At 38.6% G+C, this 20,010-nt stretch overlaps 1 protein-coding gene across 15 annotated transcripts in view; it reads right to left on the minus strand.

Moving 5' to 3' along the window:
- LOC308060006 (poly(rC)-binding protein 3-like) overlaps positions 1-20,010 on the minus strand; it is a 528,829-nt gene that overhangs the window by 175,901 nt on the left and 332,918 nt on the right. For all 15 annotated transcript variants that reach the window (XM_080378167.1, XM_080378169.1, XM_080378161.1 and 12 more), the window contains one exon: positions 5,594-5,691. The gene's annotated coding sequence lies outside the window, so the exon portion shown is untranslated. The remainder of the gene's footprint in view (positions 1-5,593; positions 5,692-20,010) is intronic.

The following is a 20,010-nucleotide window of genomic DNA, read 5'->3' on the forward strand; positions in this document are numbered from 1 at the left end:
TTACTAACACTACCAAACATAGCTCAAATGTACTTGCCTGGATGCTACCTTGCCCTTACAAACTAAAATAAAAAAAGTATGTTCCCCTAATATCTCAGCATCCATATAATCTGGTTCTGAAATTTCCTAAATGAGAAAAAAATATTTGCTTTCTTTATGATAAGAATTGTGTTTATTTTCACAAAGATAATGCATAGTATTTTGCCTTTTTGATACGCCTATTATATAAACAAATCAACATCTAAGTGTAGCACAATTGTTGCCTTAGGTAAGCCAGTATTTCACTTCTTTAATATCTCAAGGGTTTCCAAATAATCATGCAAAGTAGAGCTGCTTGCTTCATTTTCCACTGTCCTGCAGGCAGGCTGGATAGAAATTCACGAAGCATTTTTTAATACAAGAACGGATTTTGCTCAAACTGTTGTTTTTTTAAATAGATGCATTTTTCCAATTAAATACATATTTTTATTTAGGAATAATATAATATAAAATAAAACATAAAATTCTAACAATGTACTGCCAAACTTAAGTTCTGTAACTTGATTTTACATTAAATAACACACATTATTCAAGTATTATATATCTGTTGGTAAAGATTTGCTGACCATCAAACCGCTGAGCTGGGAGAGTTCTAGTGACTGGAGAAAACAGTCTCCGATGAAGTGTTCAGTCCAAGTTTGATAGCTGTAGCTTCCTCTGCAGGTGCAGAGAAGGTATTTTCTTCATGTTATTCAGGTTAGCTCTGTTCAATATCTAGTTCATGCAAAGCTATCTCTTGGGAGCTGATAAAGGCAGGAAATCTTACTTTCTACCGTAGGTAAAAGCTCCATGGCAAAGGCTGAAATGTGCTAATTCTAAAGTCTTGCAGAAGGCAGTAAACAGAAAGAAACACACAGTTCTGTTTACTCAGTACAAAAAATGGTTTATTTGACTAATAAATAACCTTAAGTAATAAATAAATAAAAAAATAAACTTGTAGTAAATGTGAAATGTCATTGTTTATTTCTAAGTTAGCAAAGAGTAAAAATCAGGAATCTGGATAAATAATTAAGGAGCTTTTATATGATTCTAAAATGCAACTTAGTAAAGCTCCACCTTATACAAACAGAAGTACCTAATGTAGACCAAGTAGTAGTCAAAATAATCTGGTGCATGATATTCTCACAACAGTGGAATAGGACTGATTATAATCATCAAGGACTTTTTTCCCCATCACCATTTTGACCATGGGAATTATGCTGCCAGTCAACAACACTGTAAGCAAGGAGAATATGATGTAAAAGAAAATTACCCACTCTTATTTGGGTAATAACATACTTCCCAGTCTAGATTATCAAATAAGTGAGGTCACCCGCTGTATTTACTGCTACACTGTGGCAGCAAACCAAAATACTTGAATGATCCTAGATGAAAGGAACCAACCTTTTTCCAGGAAATCAATTAGAAAGTAAATGCATGAAAGACAGACAGATTTCAATTGTGTTCCTTCCTTGCTTTTTCCCATAGTAAGGCCATGAAATCAGCTCTTGGCTTCTTTTAAAAAAGCCAAAGCAGACTGAGCACTTCAATTTTGTTGCAGACATTTTCTTCATTGTACTAATGATTTCTGTGGCTCTTTTCTGACCCTCTCTGCTGTTTTCAGCACCCTTTCTTAAAGCACAGGTGCCAAAACACAGCTTTCTAGCATCAGTATTGCCAAAGCCAGACTTAATGACCAAAGCAACGAACCCAGTTCTATATAATCAATTTTCTCACTTGAGTTTCTTATCTGCTGTGATTCCTGAAATATTTCCCTTAAAGGTTAGGACTCCTTAGTACACAATTCCTCTTTCTTTCGATGGAGCTAGTATTCTTCAGCCTTAAATTCAGTATTTAGCTTTATGTAGATGGATTGAGGTTACCAAGCAACCTAGGTTCCTTGCTATAGCAAGTGGCCTGGACTGTTTGTATTTTTTGTAAATTTCATTGACAGTGATGTTCTATCAGCTTCCAGGTTGTCTGAAAAATACCGAGAACGTACATCTAATCGTGAACCTTGCTAAAACCTGCTGCAAATGCCCTCCCTCTTTTATGACTCCTCATGCCAAGTATTTGCTGTGATGTGCTCCTTTAGCATGTGCTCTATTGACATTGTGTAGGGTTAATTTTTTGTCAAAACATTGAATAGATTGAAGTAAACTCTAATAAATACTTTTCCTGGGAATATTGTAGAGCCAAGGTAGCTGAAAGGTCCTGTAATCAGAGGTGAGGGATTTGGGTTCCAATACTACTTAGTAGAAGAGGGAATTGACTCTGTGACTATCACAATTCTGCACTACAAAATAAAAGGAGATAAGACCACCACTACTTCCGGCTAGGCTGTGAATCTGCCTGTCCTCTCATTTGCTTTTGTAACATCTGCCTCAAACCACAATGTTGGTAGTTAGAATCAATTAATCTGCCTAAACCCAAATGGAGCCTCTTCCCACAACCCCTGCCTCATCTCAAAATAAACCACTCCCTTTTCTCCATTCAGATTGACTACTTATTATTTATTTCCTGGGTTGATGAAGTGATAAATCAGTTTTGTGCACAGTCCTGATATGCTTAATGACATAGAGATCCAGTAATTCAATTATTAGGCTTGGATTCATTGTGTCAAATGGCCTCACTTCCCTGTGGTCTGCTTTTCACAGTAAACAGGAAAGAGTTTCAAAATTGCATCTTAGAGACAAATCCAAGAAGAATTGAGGGTGTTGGCTCTAGCTTGTTTTTCCTCTTAGTAAAATCCAAGTGAATAGTCAATGAAATAGATATGGAAGCTCATACTGTTATACACATCTCTGATGCATTACGGCCCAGACAGGAAAGGGAACCACACAGAGGGGCAGATAAATAGAAGAGACACCACTTAGGAGCGAGTCGTGTATCCAGTATATCTACTTTTGGGAAGAGAGAAATCTGAGTCATGACCCTGTGTTCCTTTCAGACCCCAAGTAAAACTCAAAAGTTTGGCTATGTGCTTATAGCCGAAATGCCTGAAAAGCAACCAAGCAAGCACTGAGAAAGAAGGAAATTGGTTTTGCACTTGTAAAAATAATGGAGACAGAGCAAAATCTTACAATTTAATCTGCTTGTGTAGAATGTGAAATTTCAGGTGTTCAATCTATAGTTTCTAATAAAATTACATTGAAGTAATATAGATAATATAAGCCCAAAGATTTTCAGTCCTGTATTTTTGCTAATTTATGTGAGAAGTTATTAGATAGTGCATATTCTTTATATCACTTTTTCTTCTTTTATATGAAATAATACATCAGAAGACTTTTATTTTGGAGATTACTGGTAGCTAAACCTGCTTAATTATGATATACCAGGTCGTGATATATTAGATACTGTATGACTTAAATTCAATGTATTTTCTTCATCTTTATCTCACAAATATGCAGTGGCAAAAATTGATAATATCCTAAAATTTCATTACATATCATCCACAGGATAATCAAATATGACTGTCAAAGTTGAGGCAGCCTTTAACCAGGCACTGAGTTTCATAAAATCCATTTGGTACGCTGGAGTGGAATGTATTCCTACAAGAAGCAAGTAATACAATGTAGAGGGATTTTTAAAGGACCGAGGACATATGTTACCATTGTCTGGGTTGGACAGCCCAGGCCTGTTAGTTGAAGCTGCAGAGCAGCTTTAAATTGTCCTGGGAACAAGCAGTGGGAGAAAGAAAAGAAGCTATGCACAAACAAGAAGCCAGGTGCAGAGCAAGTCCTGGGAACGGCGAAATCAACACACTCTCATCGGCACACTCTGATAAGACACCTGCAGTGTGCTCACCGTAGCGACACGGACCCCACGTGGCCTGGAGACTTTTATCCAATCACCTGTGTGTAAAGCCGGGTGAGCGGTCGGTTTAAGTTATAAATATGACCTGTTTGTTTAATAAAGTGAGCACGGAATGTAGCCATATTGGTGTGATTGTCGTGACTTGGCTGACTCTCCACGGGGGACCCTCTTCGATATAGTATTTACAGTGGCTGTATGAAACTATAAAGAAAGATGAAGTGTAGTAGTGATAGAAGAATCTTCATTGTTATTCTGGTGAAGCAGTCTCTGGAAATATAAGAACCCTCACATAAGAAGCTAGGATGAGTGGACTCCATTGTTTAGAAATAATTTTGAGTTTTAAAAAGTATTTTCCTATAAATGATATTCTTTGGAAACAGAAAAACTTGAAGAAGTTCTGAAGTTCTCCCTCAACAAGTCCTGGACAGAAAGGAGCTTTCTTTTCTGTTCCCCTTAGTAAAGAAACTTTTCCTCCCCCTTCCAATGCAAGTTGTCCTTTTTCTTCTCTGCTTTTCCCAATCCTACTGGAGCTTCTAACACTCTTTCCTCTAATTGTAGAAGTTTTCCTTGGATACTATTATTTCCAACAGTTTCCAAATTATTCCAGCTTCGTTTCCCTAAGTCCAGTAAAAATTCTAAATTGTTAAATACTTTTATTTTCCCCTTGCTATAAAATCTCTGCTATTTTTGAGAGATACTGTTATATTTGTCTCAGTTTTCACCTTGGACTTCACTCAGATTGGCAGGAGTAACAACTTGTAGGTTACTTTTTAAAGCTTAAAAAACTTTGAAAAAAATTTTTTTCTTGTTGCTTTAGAATTGATGCCAAGGATCAGACAAGCTCTTCCTCCCAGTTCCCAGCATAAACACAACAGAGTCTGTGAAATCATATAAGTAAAAAGTCCAAAGACCCTTTTCAAGGCTTGAGTTCCCCCATTTTACATCAGTTTACCTTTGAGGTAGTATGTATCAAGCCTGAACCGGTATGAGAAGGTTTAAGGACAGTCAAAGGTCTAAATTTTGGAGTATGCAGGGGAATTTGAGAATCACAGTGCAGAGCTGGTGGGACCAAGCGAGTCAGGTATTGCTCCCAGAGAGATAATAAGTGTAGTCAGGGAAAGAAGTTGTATTGAAGAGCTATTCTGGTATAACCTGCTGTACTAGGCGGGCTGCACTGTGTAAGGTACTGATTTAGATGCAGTATTAGCAAACTCGTGATGTAATAAAACTCTGAGACTAAGCAGTTCAACCTTTGAAGAGTAAGACAGGCAGAGGGAGCACAGAAGACTAAATGGGCAAAGGAGGCATGTGAAACCAGTTTTTGTATCCATGTAAAATCCTGGCAAATTTTATGGTCCCATTTACTACAATGAGTAACTTCTGGAGGCTCCCAGAAGAAAAAGAAGAGCCCAACTACAAATGGATAAACATTTCCTGACCCTGATGCCACACAAGTCTAGTGTCAGAAAAGAGGCTTTAACCATTTAACCTTTTACCAGGAAAAAGTCCCAAAACACCCAGAGATACAACTACAGTCCCACTGGCATTACAAGCTGAAATAATCAGATGAGTCAGTACTTCATCTCAATTGTATCTGCAATATTGATAGGTTTAATTCTAGCTGGGAAAGTTTAAGATCAGTTTCATACTATTCAATTTGCACTCAGGTTCACTTGGCCCAGAAAATGATTATGGTAGTCCATGTAATAAATACAAGTCAGGAATACAGAGGAGAAAACAAAATGGAGAATGAACTTACTTGTCAGAAGGCCAGCGATATTTTAAAACCTGCTGTTGGTCAGTTTTTGCAGTCACTCTGTGGTCTCAAAGAAGATATCTAAAAGTGTTGAGTATGCTCTGAAAAGAAGAATAATCAAGGACTTAGTAATTATACCACCTATCAAATACTAAAACAAAATGTGACCATAATAACTTGCTTTCCCATTTTATGATATTATTCATTCATAAAATATTTTTTTATTTCACCACTGAATATGCAGAGAGTTTATGGGCTTCTGCAAGTTGAACTGCTTAGATGAGGCCTCCTGGAGTGCACAGGGAATCAGAACAAGAAGAGTAATTATTTAATTTATTCTCTTGCACAGCAACATTCCTAAGCTCTTCCAGTTGTGAGGGAGCAGTGAAAATGAAAGAGGTCCAGCTGCTTTCTGCTATAATAAAACAATACGCTGGAGTAAATTACTTTCCAAAACAGGCAAATAAAATCATGTCCCTAAACATCTTTCAAATAATTGAGTAGGGTGCATTGGCTATCTTTTGGACTAGTTAATGTATTTGGCCTCCTTATTTGTGATCTAATAGCTGAGGATGTCCCTTTGTACTCACAATGTTATTCTGCATTTCAAGTCTCGCTTTGTAATTTCCAATTGCCCTTAACAGACAGGACAGTTGGCTGACTCAAGAAGCCATCTCAGCCCTCCAAATCAAAATGAAACTGAAAGATTGGGAGATGACCAGCACTTCCATCTATGCAGACTCTCGAGGAGGAGGTAGAGGAATTGGGAATAAAGGAGTGAAGCTGAGCCCAGGAAAAAGACGGGGTAGAAGGAAGGTGTTTTTAGTGTTGTCTTTGCTTCTCACTATCCTACCCTATTTTTACTTGGCAATAAAATAAATTAATTTTCCCCAAGTCAAGTCTGTTTTTTTGCTCATGACAGTACTTGGTGAGTTATTCACTTGTCTTTATCTCAACCCATAAGATTTTCTATCAAATTTTCTCCCCCCTGTTCTGCTGAGAAGGGGAAGTGAGAGAGCAGATGGGTGGGTACCTGGTTGCTGGTCAAGGTCAACCCACCCCAGCTATAAAATAATGTTTCTATTGCCAGTCTCTCCAAGACCAGCAGGACTGAGACTGGAATGGGAAAAAAAAAGCCATACAAAGAAAATTCTGCCTATAATGGATGGGAGTAAACAGAACCAGTAAGGAACAGAACTCCTCAGAGAAAACCGTGTGAACAGGAAATCTTCATACACCCCTAAATTCTGCACTGTAGTGCAGCCACAAATTTGAAACCAGGAGCTTATGTTAACAAGCAAAAAGTCAAATGACTCGTACTTCATGAAAGGAGAGTGCTGAAAAGCTCATTTAAAAAAAGATCTCTGTTTGTGATATGATACTGAAGTGTTTTTGGCCCATTAAGGAATTTTTGACAGTGATCACTGAAATAAAACATTAGCAAGTGTTTTAAAGTCAGAGATGAGACTGATCAACTTGCAGTAATATATTTATTCTGTCAGCACTTCTTTTAGAAACAACTATTTAAAGTCTTTCACAGCTAGGTTTTAACAATCCTGAGGTGATTTATTTAATTCCAGATTTCATTAAGCTCCAGAACTTTCTCTTAGCAACCATTATGATAGCAATAGCATATTTTGGCTATGAAAAAGACTGAAGGGCTATGCAACTCTTTCTGATATGGAAGACTATGGGATGAAATCTTCATTGACTTAGTACAGCAAAGGATTAAGCACTTGTTTGGATTCCCCTGGGTTAGGTCAGGATATGCCTTACAGCAGCAAAATTAGCAAAATCCTCTCAGATAAAACTCATTGAATGAACTCATTCCTGAATGTGTTTCTTGTTAGAATTAATGTTCTGTTAAAATAATCAACAACTCACCAAAAAGATGTAGTCCATGGGAAACATTCACACTGCCTCACATACTCGTGTGAGAAAGCTCTGGTATAACAAAACCTAGAACACTATAAATCGCCACTAGAACTAAGGGAATATCAAATTCTACCAACAATCTCCTGTTTACAGCCTAAAAGACTCTTGTAATTTAGATGTGTTTTCATGGCTAAATAACTAAGGTCTCATGCCTGTACCCTGGGAAATCTTTAAACACACAGTGAAATTAACTGATAGTTGGGAAGCAGAGCTGGGAAACAGCTTTATGAAAATGTCACCTAAATCCTCATCAACTGTCAAAAATATAAAATGGTATATTAGGAAATAATAGGAAAAGAACATAAAACAGCAGAAGAAAACGTGATAATGCTGCCATAAATATCCACTGCCCACCTAGCATTTTGAATATTGAATACAGTTTCAGTTATGTCATCTCAAAAATGACAGGACAGCAGTAGAAGGATAAAGAAAAGGGTGACAGGGTGATCAAAGGTATCAAAGGTGTGTAATGGCTTCTATACTAGGAGAGAAAAAAAAAAAGCTTTAAGATTTTTATATTGTAAGAGAATCAAACACAGGAAAGGACTGTGACAGAGCCCCAGAAAACCATGAACAGTACTGAGAAAGTGAATAAAGAATGCTTTTTTACTGTATTTCATAGTACAGGAAGCAGTCCCAATAAAATGAGCAGTTAGGAAGTTTAAAACATGAAACCCAGGAAAGGATGCTTTCCACAAAGATCATAATAAAATGGTGAAACTCATTGCCACAGGAAGTGATAGATGCCACATACACGTATGGGCTTTAAAAAGCAATTCACTGTGGTGGTAAAAGAAACAGTGACCAGCCTGTATTTTACACAGAGATGCAAATATAAGCCTTCAGCTTAACAAGCATTATGGAGCGTTGTGGGATGATACCAAGGGAAGTGATCCTTTGGTATGATTTAAATACAGCTGTCACAATGTCCCCATGCATTTTGCTCTTTTATTGCATTCTTGGTGATATCTTGCAACATGCAAATGTTAGAGAGTATACTGTGCCTCCAGCTACTGCACTATGAAGATTTTGAGGGCAGAAAATTCCTAGTTTTCCTGGTCCCCCTGTGCAATTTCGCATCCTAAGGTAATTAGAATAAATGAGGGGACTTATTTTTACATAGACAAGACCACCCATCGTTTTAGAAATAAAAAAATCAATATAATGAGAATTATAATAATACTCCGTACTGTACAGACCCGTCATAATCTTGTAATGTTTTGGTACCTTACATAAATGAATAAATAAGAATGGTTGTACTAGGTCAGACAGAAGATCTGTCTATCTAATGCAGCATCCCATCTACAACAGTGGCCAAAATACAGAGTTAGCTTTGGCTGGCATGACGTGTTCGCATTTCAGGACATTATACACTTTAGAAAGCCATGCAAACCTTTTCCGTCCTGAACAGGCACTGAGTAATAACTATGGAAGGAAAAGTTCTGGAGGAAAATCCTCCTCAGGTCCAAGTCCTGGTTCAGTTCACATCAGTTGGGATCACACTAAACTATGTCCCATCTCTCCTCTCACATGCTGTTTTTCACTGAAAAGTAACATGGGTAGGTAGTGGGATGGAGTAGTGATAGCAACCCAGGTTAGTGATCTGGGCAACCAAGATTCTGGGCACACATGTCCCACAGCTTAGGTGCCACCTGCACAACGAGAGATCTAGTTAGCCAAAGCTAGTCAGAACATTTTCATCATAGTATTATAAAATCATTTCCTAGACATAGCCTTTTATCTTGTAGGAAGTATCAGTCATCCCGTGGTGGAACAAGCCCTTCACTTGTAGCATGATGGTGAGCAGGGTAAAGTCTTTCATGAAACTGCATCAGATGAACACAAGATGTATACAGTGTTGAAGCAACCTTGCATATTCACAAAAAAATATTTCATCACCACAATAAACAGAAAGTGACAATTCTACATATCCAATGACTATGCATTTGTCTGGAAAAATCTCTCTATTCCTCCATCATGAGTTAGACTAAACAGTTAAAATTAAGATCACTAACTATACAAGAAAGACTTTTTTTTTTTTTTTTTTTTTTTTTTTTGGAGGGGGGGAAAGGCAGTATCATTACCATTACTTATTTCCATAAAATGACAGTTTTGTTTATCAATCTCTTTAATGTTCAGTAGCAGTTGGATGCCAATCCTGAGGCTTCTTAGAAAACCCTAGCCTAAAGCCTGCCTGCCTGAGCAGGCTGCACTATTAGAACTTTAAATGGTAAGCTCCTCTGCAGAAATGTTTATATCAATCCAAAATAGCATATTTGGACTAAATTTAAACCAATTCCTAAGACCCTTGCCCCTACAAGGGAAACTAGACTGAAGAGAGATTGCAGAAAAAGCTACTTCTAACTACCCACATTGCAACAGACTACTCTTGAAATTCATGCTCTATACAAAGGAATGGCAGCCATTCAAAACTGATGGGAAAGAAATGAGGTTTACCTCCAAATAAATGTGTCTGTATAACTTTCTTCAATTATTTACCTAAATTAACATGAAATCGTTATTTTGGCCAAGGCAAAAAACTTTCTTATGCAGGCACATACTTACCCCAATGCCTGTCCACTCAATAAGGGTGACTTATTGTTCAGTGTAAGTGCACAAGCCAAAAGAACATGTTCCAGTGGCACAGAAGCAAACTGCCATGAGCCACAGGATATTACTGAGTGTATGCTAGTAATTGAGCTAGCAGACTCTAGGGCAGGGTATTCAAGTCCCTGAATGGCTGACAAAATCTCTAGTAAAAACCTGGGTTCTTTTTCTGGGGGATGGGAAACACAAAAACCTTTCCAGTGTAATTTTACTACTGTGGCATGAGGTGGGACTGCTGGTGTGGGTGGACCCCAGCCTGAGGAATGCTTGGCTTGTGGGGCACAGTACACCCGTATTTCCAAGTCAATTAGGAAAGCACTCCTGCTGCAGTTGAGACCACAATAGACCACACTGGCTCAATCACTTTTGTAACAGTTTACTGCATTGTCTCCCAAAGCACATCTGAAGAATTAAACTTTGCACTGTATAAAAGACCTCCAGTCAGCTGGAACCCCTGTGGAGACAATGAAGCAACTCAAGGGCACCTGCAAACTACTCCTTAGTGTACTGGACATGCTAGTCGTCGTGTCCCCCCCCCTCCCCCCCCCCCCCCCCCCCCCCCCCGTTAGCCTCACCCACCCACCTACACTTAACCTTGGCAAAAAAATAGAATTTTGTTGTAGCTTGTGTCAGGCTTAAAAATAATATGAACTATATTATGCCTACAGGGCTTCTGCTGCTGGTACAAGAATCAACACTAAACCTACTAGCCCAGCTGCATCGTAATAAACACGGCTCAGATAACATTGGTGTGCCAACAGCTCCTTGTATAGTCCTGGCTGTATTTTTTGATGGAAAACGGGAGTATACAAAGAAATAATGAAATTAATAGGAATAGGTTAAAGGGTAAAAAAAAAATATTATTGTATGATAGCTTAATTCTTTGTATTGGGTGTAAGGTGTCAAAGTATTGGCAGTGGGGGGCTGCAGGCGTGGAGCCAAGATGGTGGTACCTCTGAGAAACATATTTAAGAAAGGGCAGAAAATGCCACACAGGCAGAGGAGGAGGGAAAAAAGATGACTGAGAAACAACAGAGGGAGCACCAAGGTCAGAGGATGAGGAGGTGCTCCAGGCACTGAGTAGATATCCCCTGTGGCTTGTTGAGGACCCCGTGCTGGGCAGGTAGGTGTTTCATGAAGGACTGTGGACCATGGGAGAGATTCCAGGCTGGAGCAGGGTAGAAGAGTGAGAGTGAAGGAGCAGAAAACTAAATTTTCCCCAAGTTGAATCTGTTTTGCCTGTGACAGTAACAGACAAGCGATCTCCTTGTCTTTATCTTGACTCATGAGCTTTTCCATCCTATTTTGTCACCTGTCATTCTGAGGAGAGGGATTGAGAGAACAGCTGGGTGGGTGCCTAGCCATTAGCCAAGGTCAACCCACCACATCCTTAGAGCAGGCAACACCTTTACTTTCTGTGGAAAGGTTCATACTGCGTTCATTGCACCATCTCAATTATATACATGGATTCCATACCTTCAGTTAACTTAATCTGAACTGCTCTGAGCAATCCCTATATGGACAAGGAAGAATTCTGTTCTCAGGGACCATGAGGATGTCACTCTACTTTCCTACTACATCCATTGTAACTAGTTTGTAAATGCATTATCCAACCCTATTTCCTGCTTGCAAATTGTTAATGAGCAGATTTCTGCCAATGTATTTGTTAATTATGGACTAAAATTATTTTGACAAAGCAATTTTAACATGTGGGTTGTTTGTCAGCTGTTTGCTGTTGGCTATGCATTGTTAATAATTGTTTTGACTTCTGCCTTATGTGCCTTATGGTGCAGGAAGAATGATATTGTTCATGAATGGCTACCTCATAGTAACAATAATGTTTCTGCTTACTGAACAGATGAAAACAGCTTTCCAAAGACACAGGTGAGTAAGGAACAGCTGAGTAACAAGCAGCAAAATAACTAGCACTTTAGTTTGCACCTGGATATTGTTGTTTGCGTGTGAGTACAAAATACTCAGCAGAGCAAAGCCCTTCCTCACACATGTAAGTATATCTCAATTCTTCTCGAAACACATTGAAATGCCACCAAATCAAGTATCTGTTTGGATCTTACAGATATTTTTGTCAAATGTTATAGCAGTAGTGAATCCATTTAATCTGTAAGAAAACAAGTTTGCTGTGACCACCATGTAGTCTGTAATGCAAAGATTGCCATATTACTGAAGGAGTTTTGAGTGCAAGTGCTATGGGCACAACCAATTAGGATTATTATATTTGCTGTAAGTTTGGACAGACACCTGGAACGATTTAATTTGCTTTAAGCTTGGTCAACCCAAGTGCATTCTTTTTTCAGATTTTCCTTAAAACCTCTGTGTCACCTGAACAGATCACATCTGGTAGGGTCAGACTGCCCTTCTAATACCACACACACAACATTTTTAAAGTCCCAAAGGCCTGTGACATTGCATTACAATGGATCAGCCACCTCTAATATGCTGAGAAGGAAAAAAGCAGACTCCCCAAGAGAGAGGAAGCAGACAATCTGCCCTGAGGCTTCCCTATTGTTATTTCATTTAGAGAGACAGGCAATACCACTGTATCTGTGACACAGAGGAAAAGATTCCAAGTCTCCCAGGCTGTCTCCTCCTTAATTTGATACTGATTGTTCAGTTGGTCCCAACCGTCCATAAAACACTGAGATTTTTCATGGCTGCTAAATTAGAGAAATCTCCTGCCTGTTTGTGATGTGTTGTTCTTCTACTTTGAGCAATACTCCAAAATCAGTAAGCAGGTGAGTAATCATAGGCAGACACTGTGCTACCTCATTGAAAAGCAAGATGGTTTTTATTGAAGATTATTCTGGTGTGTTAGGAAGCAAAATTCATGCTTAAACTTTCATAATCGCCACAGTTTAGTTTCGTAAGGACATGTGTAACACAAAAGTGTGTGTGAAGAACGTTACACAGCTCAGTGAGCATTGCTTTGGGCAATAAGGACAAAAAACAAGTGTGGTGGTCAGCATAGTATCGTTGTTTGACAAGCCTGGACTAACAGCTAGGGAAAAGTGCAGATAACAAAGAGCAAGCGTTGTTTCACTGACACACTGCAGGTGATATTCTTTTCTCTATATGCAGCAGACACTGATCAGTTACAAATGGTTAAGAACAAGCAAACTTTGAGAGATCATGTCTAGTTAATACTCCATCTCAACTTAGAAAATACTAGCATGATTATTGTGCTGTATTGCTCAGTAGAATTATTAAGCACGTCCAGAACTACCATCCTCTTCCACAGTAGGTATCAAAATCCTTTACTGGTTGACAAGTGGTATTATACAGACTGTACAAAGAGGCTGAGCCACCTGCCTCAGGCATTGCAATGAAAGAGGTAGAACTAGAAATAAAATTCCTGTCAGCTATCCTGGGTGCTACGCAAGTTCCATCACTGCAGACAGACTTAGGTGACATCTCTACCAGGTAAGGACAGAGAAATGACATAACTTGCCCTATATCACATAGGTGAGGTTTACTTAACCTTCATAGTATTGCATTATCTGCTAAACTGGTCTACTTCCGGAATTAACTAAGGTTAATGAACTGATGATGCTGTCAGAAAGCAACTGAGAAGAAAAGTCTCATTGTGAATTGCTGAAAGGTACTGCTTACATCACAAAAATGACACCCATTAAAGAACCACCCTGCAGCAAAGAGAAACTGAACAATCATAACAGAAATATAACAACTTGCACAGTGAACTAACTGTACAGAAGACAGAAGTATGCTAGGAAGAAAAATTGTTAACATAGTATCAATTTAATCAACTATTTTTATTCCGGAACTAGAATGAATGGATACATACCATATTATAAGAATCTATGAGCACAATCCCATTTCACTTACATATGAAATCAATGGCCTTACATTAGAAAAGAATCTCATTCAGTGATACCCTTGACACCATTCACATGATTAAGATGAACAAGATTTCACTTAATATGGTCAGCTGACATCCCTGATGCATATCACACATTACCAGCTATACTGTTATGTTATCCTTACTCAGCTCTGCAATACTTAAAATGTCATTTCATCTATTCAAGAATCAATATTGATGTCTGGCTACATTAAGTATTTCCATTTAAACAGTGTGAAAAATCCCACCTTTTCAACTATATTTTTAGTTAAATAACTCAGCTGAAAACTACAAGAATAATTCTTATTCAATTTCCTTATTCGACATATGAGAATGATTGGCAGTAATCTACCTCATTTAAACAGTGATCTCCCATAGCTTTCCAACAAGATATAAATGGAAACAAATAATTTTGATCAATCTACAGCTTATACACACAATAAATAGCATTTTGCAACCAGTAAGCAAATCTGTAAGGGTACAGTTTATAGCAGCAGGTCATTTGCTTGTACTGCAATTTAGATTTCCGTTTTCTCATACCCACTTAGCAATTTTACCTGCTATGTTTCCTAGAACACTGTGGTGTATTCTATTGTCATAGACATTTCAGCCATGCAGAAGCACAGCAATGTTTCCACAATTTAACTTGCATGCAGAAGTCCAACTTATGCTTCCTTATGCCAAAAGGAAAGCCACAGCAGTTTCCATTGCTTACAGATATATGACCTTATGCCAAGGTCTGCAGGTCCTCTTTGATAACTAAGTGTCACCTTGCACAGGGTATGTGATACAGAATCCCACTAGGTTTGTAAGTCCCTGACTAAAAGATTCCACCTTTCAACAGTGAAGCCGTTTGTTTGTATTAGCATATGAAAATGGGATTCCTTTTAGAAATTAGGTTTCCCTCACCTTCCATGGCCATCCCTATCTCCTCTAAAGAGAAAACAGGCAACAAAAGAAAAGGTAATAGACAGAAAAATGGCTCTAAAGAAGGAAAAGATGTCAGAGAGAGTGAATTGTGGAATTACTGCTGGCCAGCTCCTGCTGTTCAGCTCCAGGGTAGGTTTATCTCTAAGAGAAGGAAGCATGGTCTATTCCATCAGCCAGATCAATACCAAAACCACTGAGTAGTTGGGGGAATTGAAAGGCTGTAAACTGGAAGGGGCTCAGTTGATGATTTCAAGTCCAGGCACTCCCAGAAAAATCTGCAAGACAAGCGGGGGTTTAGCAGAGTTCAAAACCCAAAGATTGTCTTGGGGGCTGAGCCGAGGGGTTTGCAGTGTAGGCAGTTGGTGTGTCAGGGGCTGAAGGACAGCCCAGCCCTCAGCACAGATACTGGATGGTGGCCTGCATAAGGTCCAAGAGCTGGGAAACACCGTGCCTTGGTGCAGCATAAACCCACTGGCACCCACTGCAGCTGTTCTTCAGGAGGGCAGTGTGCTACTCCGGCACAACATCTGCTGATGCAGGCAGAAGGTTAAGCCTGTAGATCAAATATTTCTTTGTTCCATTAGCTGTGCAGTTTGCGTAAACTGAAGTTAGTGGGACCTTGCTTATGCCTAGCAGGCAAAGTAATAGTTTACTTGTGCTTTATTCCATTTTTCAAGGAGGGACAATGAGGCCTAAGGGAAATCTAACCCTTTCTGCACCAATCTGCCACCATTCAACCTGACAGCTTTGTACTTACAGCTGCAGTAGCATCACAGTCTATGGTTTGAGACAGATGCTGGATTTTTTCATGAGTAACCATCGCAGTAAAAGTGAAAACTCTTCAGAAACATAAAAGTTCTTTGAATCACCACAGTATTTATAATGAAAAGAGAAGTAACTATAAATATTTAAGTGTCTTAAATAAAGATTAATTAAGAACTAGGTGGGAAGCTGCCTTTTCTTTTTCAGCAATAAATTTTTAATTGCAAAGTATGCTTTAGTTACAAATTGGTGCTTAATGGAGACATAAAAGAAATCTGAAGGTCAGAGATAATGATAAAATACCTGCATATGCATGTGCACGTAGAACACTGTACTATTCTTGAGCAAATATTGAAAAAAATATTAAAATATATTCATCTAAATCAAATGCTAAATTCTGTTGAAGTATTTATCATACTTTTTATTTGCATGAGCTCATGCTCATATGCAAGAGTACCCCTTTAAAAGGATACAAATTGCAGATACCTACTTCTAAATTTTTTTTTTTTCTGTGGCTAACATGCCATTGATTAGGAAAATAGGGAACAAACAGAAAGATGCCACTTAAAAGACATGAAAATATCTAGTTTTAATTACATGGATGAAGCCACATCTATGAAGCATGAACATAAACAAAGAGTTTCATTTTTTCAGTAATCATGTAATAAATAACGTTATTAGCCATCTGAAGATAGAAGGATGTCATGGCCTATTTTAAGATGTTCTCTACCTGTTTGAAAAGAAAGGTAATTCTTCTCTGGTCTTTTAAAACAAACAGAAATCAGAAAGGCATCATGAGTTCAATTATTTTCAGCTACTCAGAGAACCTGGAAAAACTAGTTTGTCATGTATGGGCAAGGCATACTTTGATTTTGTTATAACATAGTGCCTTGGTTGGTTCTGTTGACTCACACTTCCCCTGTTGAGTGAGCTTTGCAACTGCACATGTAGAGCTTTACACATAAGCTAGGATATTCCTATCCATCCAGGTTCACAAATGCTCAATTTGAGCATTGAGCACTAAGCTGAAGAAGTAGCATTTTGTAGGCACCATGCATCAGATGAAAGTTAATTCTTGCAATATTAGTTGCATAAAGGCAATTCTGAAATGCAGTTTTATAATTGGATGAGCAGAACTAAAAGAAAAAAAAACAAAATGCAAGAAGAACCTTACCTGAACTGAAACCTAGCTCTTAATACAACAAACATGGATCAGGCTGAAACCCCTTTCATATCAATGTAGCCTCCTAGCACACATAGAATAAAGTCTGTTTCCTATGTTCTTGCTTGTCCTTTGCACATTCAGAGCTAAGAACATAAGAACAATAAAAATTAAGGGCCTGAGAAAATATCATAGATTTTCCCCCAGTTATTCTCTTGGTGGGATGTTCAACAGAAAACAGGCTTCTTATTTTTTCTTTACTGTTTGAATTTCCCAGATGCAACCTTCCAAACTTTTCTCAGGTCACCTGTGGTAGGATATTGCTATGACTTTTGGATACTGACCACTCCAGCTCTGCCCGCTGCCCAAAATGCTTTATTCTGTGTTCACAGTGGAGCTTTGCACACTTTCTTCCTTGCCACTTACTAGCACACTGAAACACAAATGAACTCAAGCAAGGGTGAGTGGTTTTTGCTTTTGGCAGCTTTTCAGAATCCCACTTGAAATGGAAATGCTGTTTTTTGGGTTTTTTTTAATCTTGGGAATGAAGTTCCTAACCAGAAACAGCAGCAGCAGCAAAGAATGTGTCTTCTTTCTCTGGTGTTGGCCTAGCAGATACCACTACAGTTAGTATAAACTGTTAGCCCCCCATACTGCAATTTTACCAGCTTCTCCTTTCCTGGTGCTTAAGTACTGAGTTAAGTACTTATGCTAATAATAGAGCATTAGGAATGTCCTCTATGCCCTACTCTCTCATGGCAGAAGCAGGAACCAGCCTCCTCTGCAAGCATAAAAAATTCCTAGTGAACTCTAAAGGAGAGAGCATTGAAGTGATGCATTGAAGTAAGAGAGTCAAAAATGGAAAAAATGGGCAGTTAAATACAAGAACTGCATGATGAAGACATATCTGAACATGCCAGGTCACATCCTCAATTGGTATGAATAACCTTAAGATCATTAATCTCAGAGTTACATTGGTTCTCCCGCTGCTAGTGATGTAGCACAAGCCAAAAAGAATCCAGTGCCGGGCTCCCACCTTGTAAGCTTTGGTGGTTTGCATGTTTTATAAAACAAGTTGAGAAAACAGCCAGGACTGGTTACTAGAATCTTACAAGCTGTTCACTTAGAGAACCTGAGCAACCTAACTGGCGCATAGCCTAGGAGCTGCTCTGCCTTTCCACAGGGTGAGCTGTGCACACTGGCAGGGCAATCTGGGACAGCCTTCACAGCATCGCTCCGGTTGTACATAGACCGTGCATCAAATCATGCCTTCAGTGCCCCCAGTGTTTATTGAGGCAGATTTCCAAACACCAAGGTACACATTCCCTGAGGAAAGTAGAAAATCTTCTAAATATTTCTTATAAGTCCTGGCATGGATGAGAAGATAAGAATTCAAATCTTTACTTTCTCTTTGAAGATATTATTAAGATCTTTATGAAGTAAAGCAGAAGAAGAGAAAGAAAGGATGGGAGCGAGGAGTGGGCTTTAAGGAAGGAGTCAAGGGTGAAAAAAGTGTTTTGAGGAGTAGGGTTTAATCAAAGCTAAAAGGCAAACCTGCCTGGCCAAGAGCACAGCAGAACAGAAGGGAAAGAGAACCCTTGGCAGGAGCAAATGTGATCCCAGTAATGGTTTCGGGCCAATATCCACAGATTTGGGATAATTGTACCTAAACCAAGATCACCTATCCACAACATTACTCAATTATCATTAATAGAATAAAAGTAGTGTGGCTATGAATAGAGTATAATATGCACTAAGGAAACAAATTAGAGCAGATAAGGTTGGCAATTTCAAAACAGGTATTTGTGATCTCAATTCACATACGTTTATCTACTTCTTAACAATATTCTTAAGTCTCAATTCCTGGAGTGTCAGGACTCCAAGACAAATATAAGAAGGAAACATTTTATAACTGGGAATCCTTCTGGATGCAAAACTTTCACTCTGGTTACAGTGTTTATTTACTTGAGACAAGATTCAAATTCAGGAGCACGAAGGCTTGCATCCGGATGACCGTTTTTGGTTCAAGCGTTAAGGGAAGATGCCCTGCTGTCCCCTTCTGCCCAGAGAAAGGGTAAGGGGTTGGGTGGGGGAGAGAGGGAGGGAATTATAACCTCTGAGTGTAGGACAGGCAGTACGTTCAGCATTAAGGGGATAGGTGCCACTAAGAGAAGGAACAGAATAATGAGTACAAAACTCAATTTGAAACACATCATACTATCATCATGCCAGTGACAAAAAGATTACCCCTATCACTATTAAAGAGAGACTCAGTCAGCTGCATTTTCTGAAGCTTTTACTCTGTACAGCACTTTTTGAAACACTAGCTGTGGTTGTTTAGCTGCAAAGTACCTCTGTTCAGACAGAAATAAATGAATCTATGTAATACTCCTGAAAAGTTAGAAATTATTAATTAATAGATATTAGTTTAAAAGGAAACTTTTTTTATTTCAAATGGCAGCACAGCCACAAACTACCAAATCTTAATTTTTCAAAGCAAAATATTTTAAAGACTTCACATTCTAGTAGCTTCAACGATATATTAAAACAATTTATTTGGAGAAGGAACACCTGCATTTATCTAAATTTTGAATGGAGGAGACAATGAAATGTTTAAAGGAATGTAAATCCTCTTAATATTCAGCCACACATCTTTGTGCTTTCTCCAGCCCCTGCTTCATACTTAAGATGAACTTCACACAAGCACTTGAAGTTACCCAATTATCCTTCTACAAATCCCTTCTCAAAATTCTTATTTGCCATGATGCCTATAAATACAGAATACAGAAAAGGAGATGGAAAGGACAACAGGAGGTCATTTATCTGTATTCCTAAGTTTAGGAATATGTTGTCCTGTTGATTATTCCTGAAGACTACTGCAGTCTCCACATTGACAGAAGGTCTATCTGGATCAAAGCAATCCATACTAGTACTTTCTTAATATTCCCTTCTCATCTTTCACATCTTGCCTTTAAGGAAGGAGTCAAGGATGATGTCCTTTACTCCGTCCACTGTGAAAATGAAGAACACTATTTCCTTCCTCTGCTGGTGAAGCCACTGTAATACCAGACCATTAGCAGTGCTGACCATTTACTTCTCACAGGTTTCACTGTTACCTTTTATTTCCCTTGCCTGTTTCTTCATCTTTTA

Source organism: Falco punctatus (genome assembly GCF_963210335.1).
Source record: "Falco punctatus genome assembly, chromosome: 3".
NCBI lineage: Eukaryota > Metazoa > Chordata > Aves > Falconiformes > Falconidae > Falco > Falco punctatus.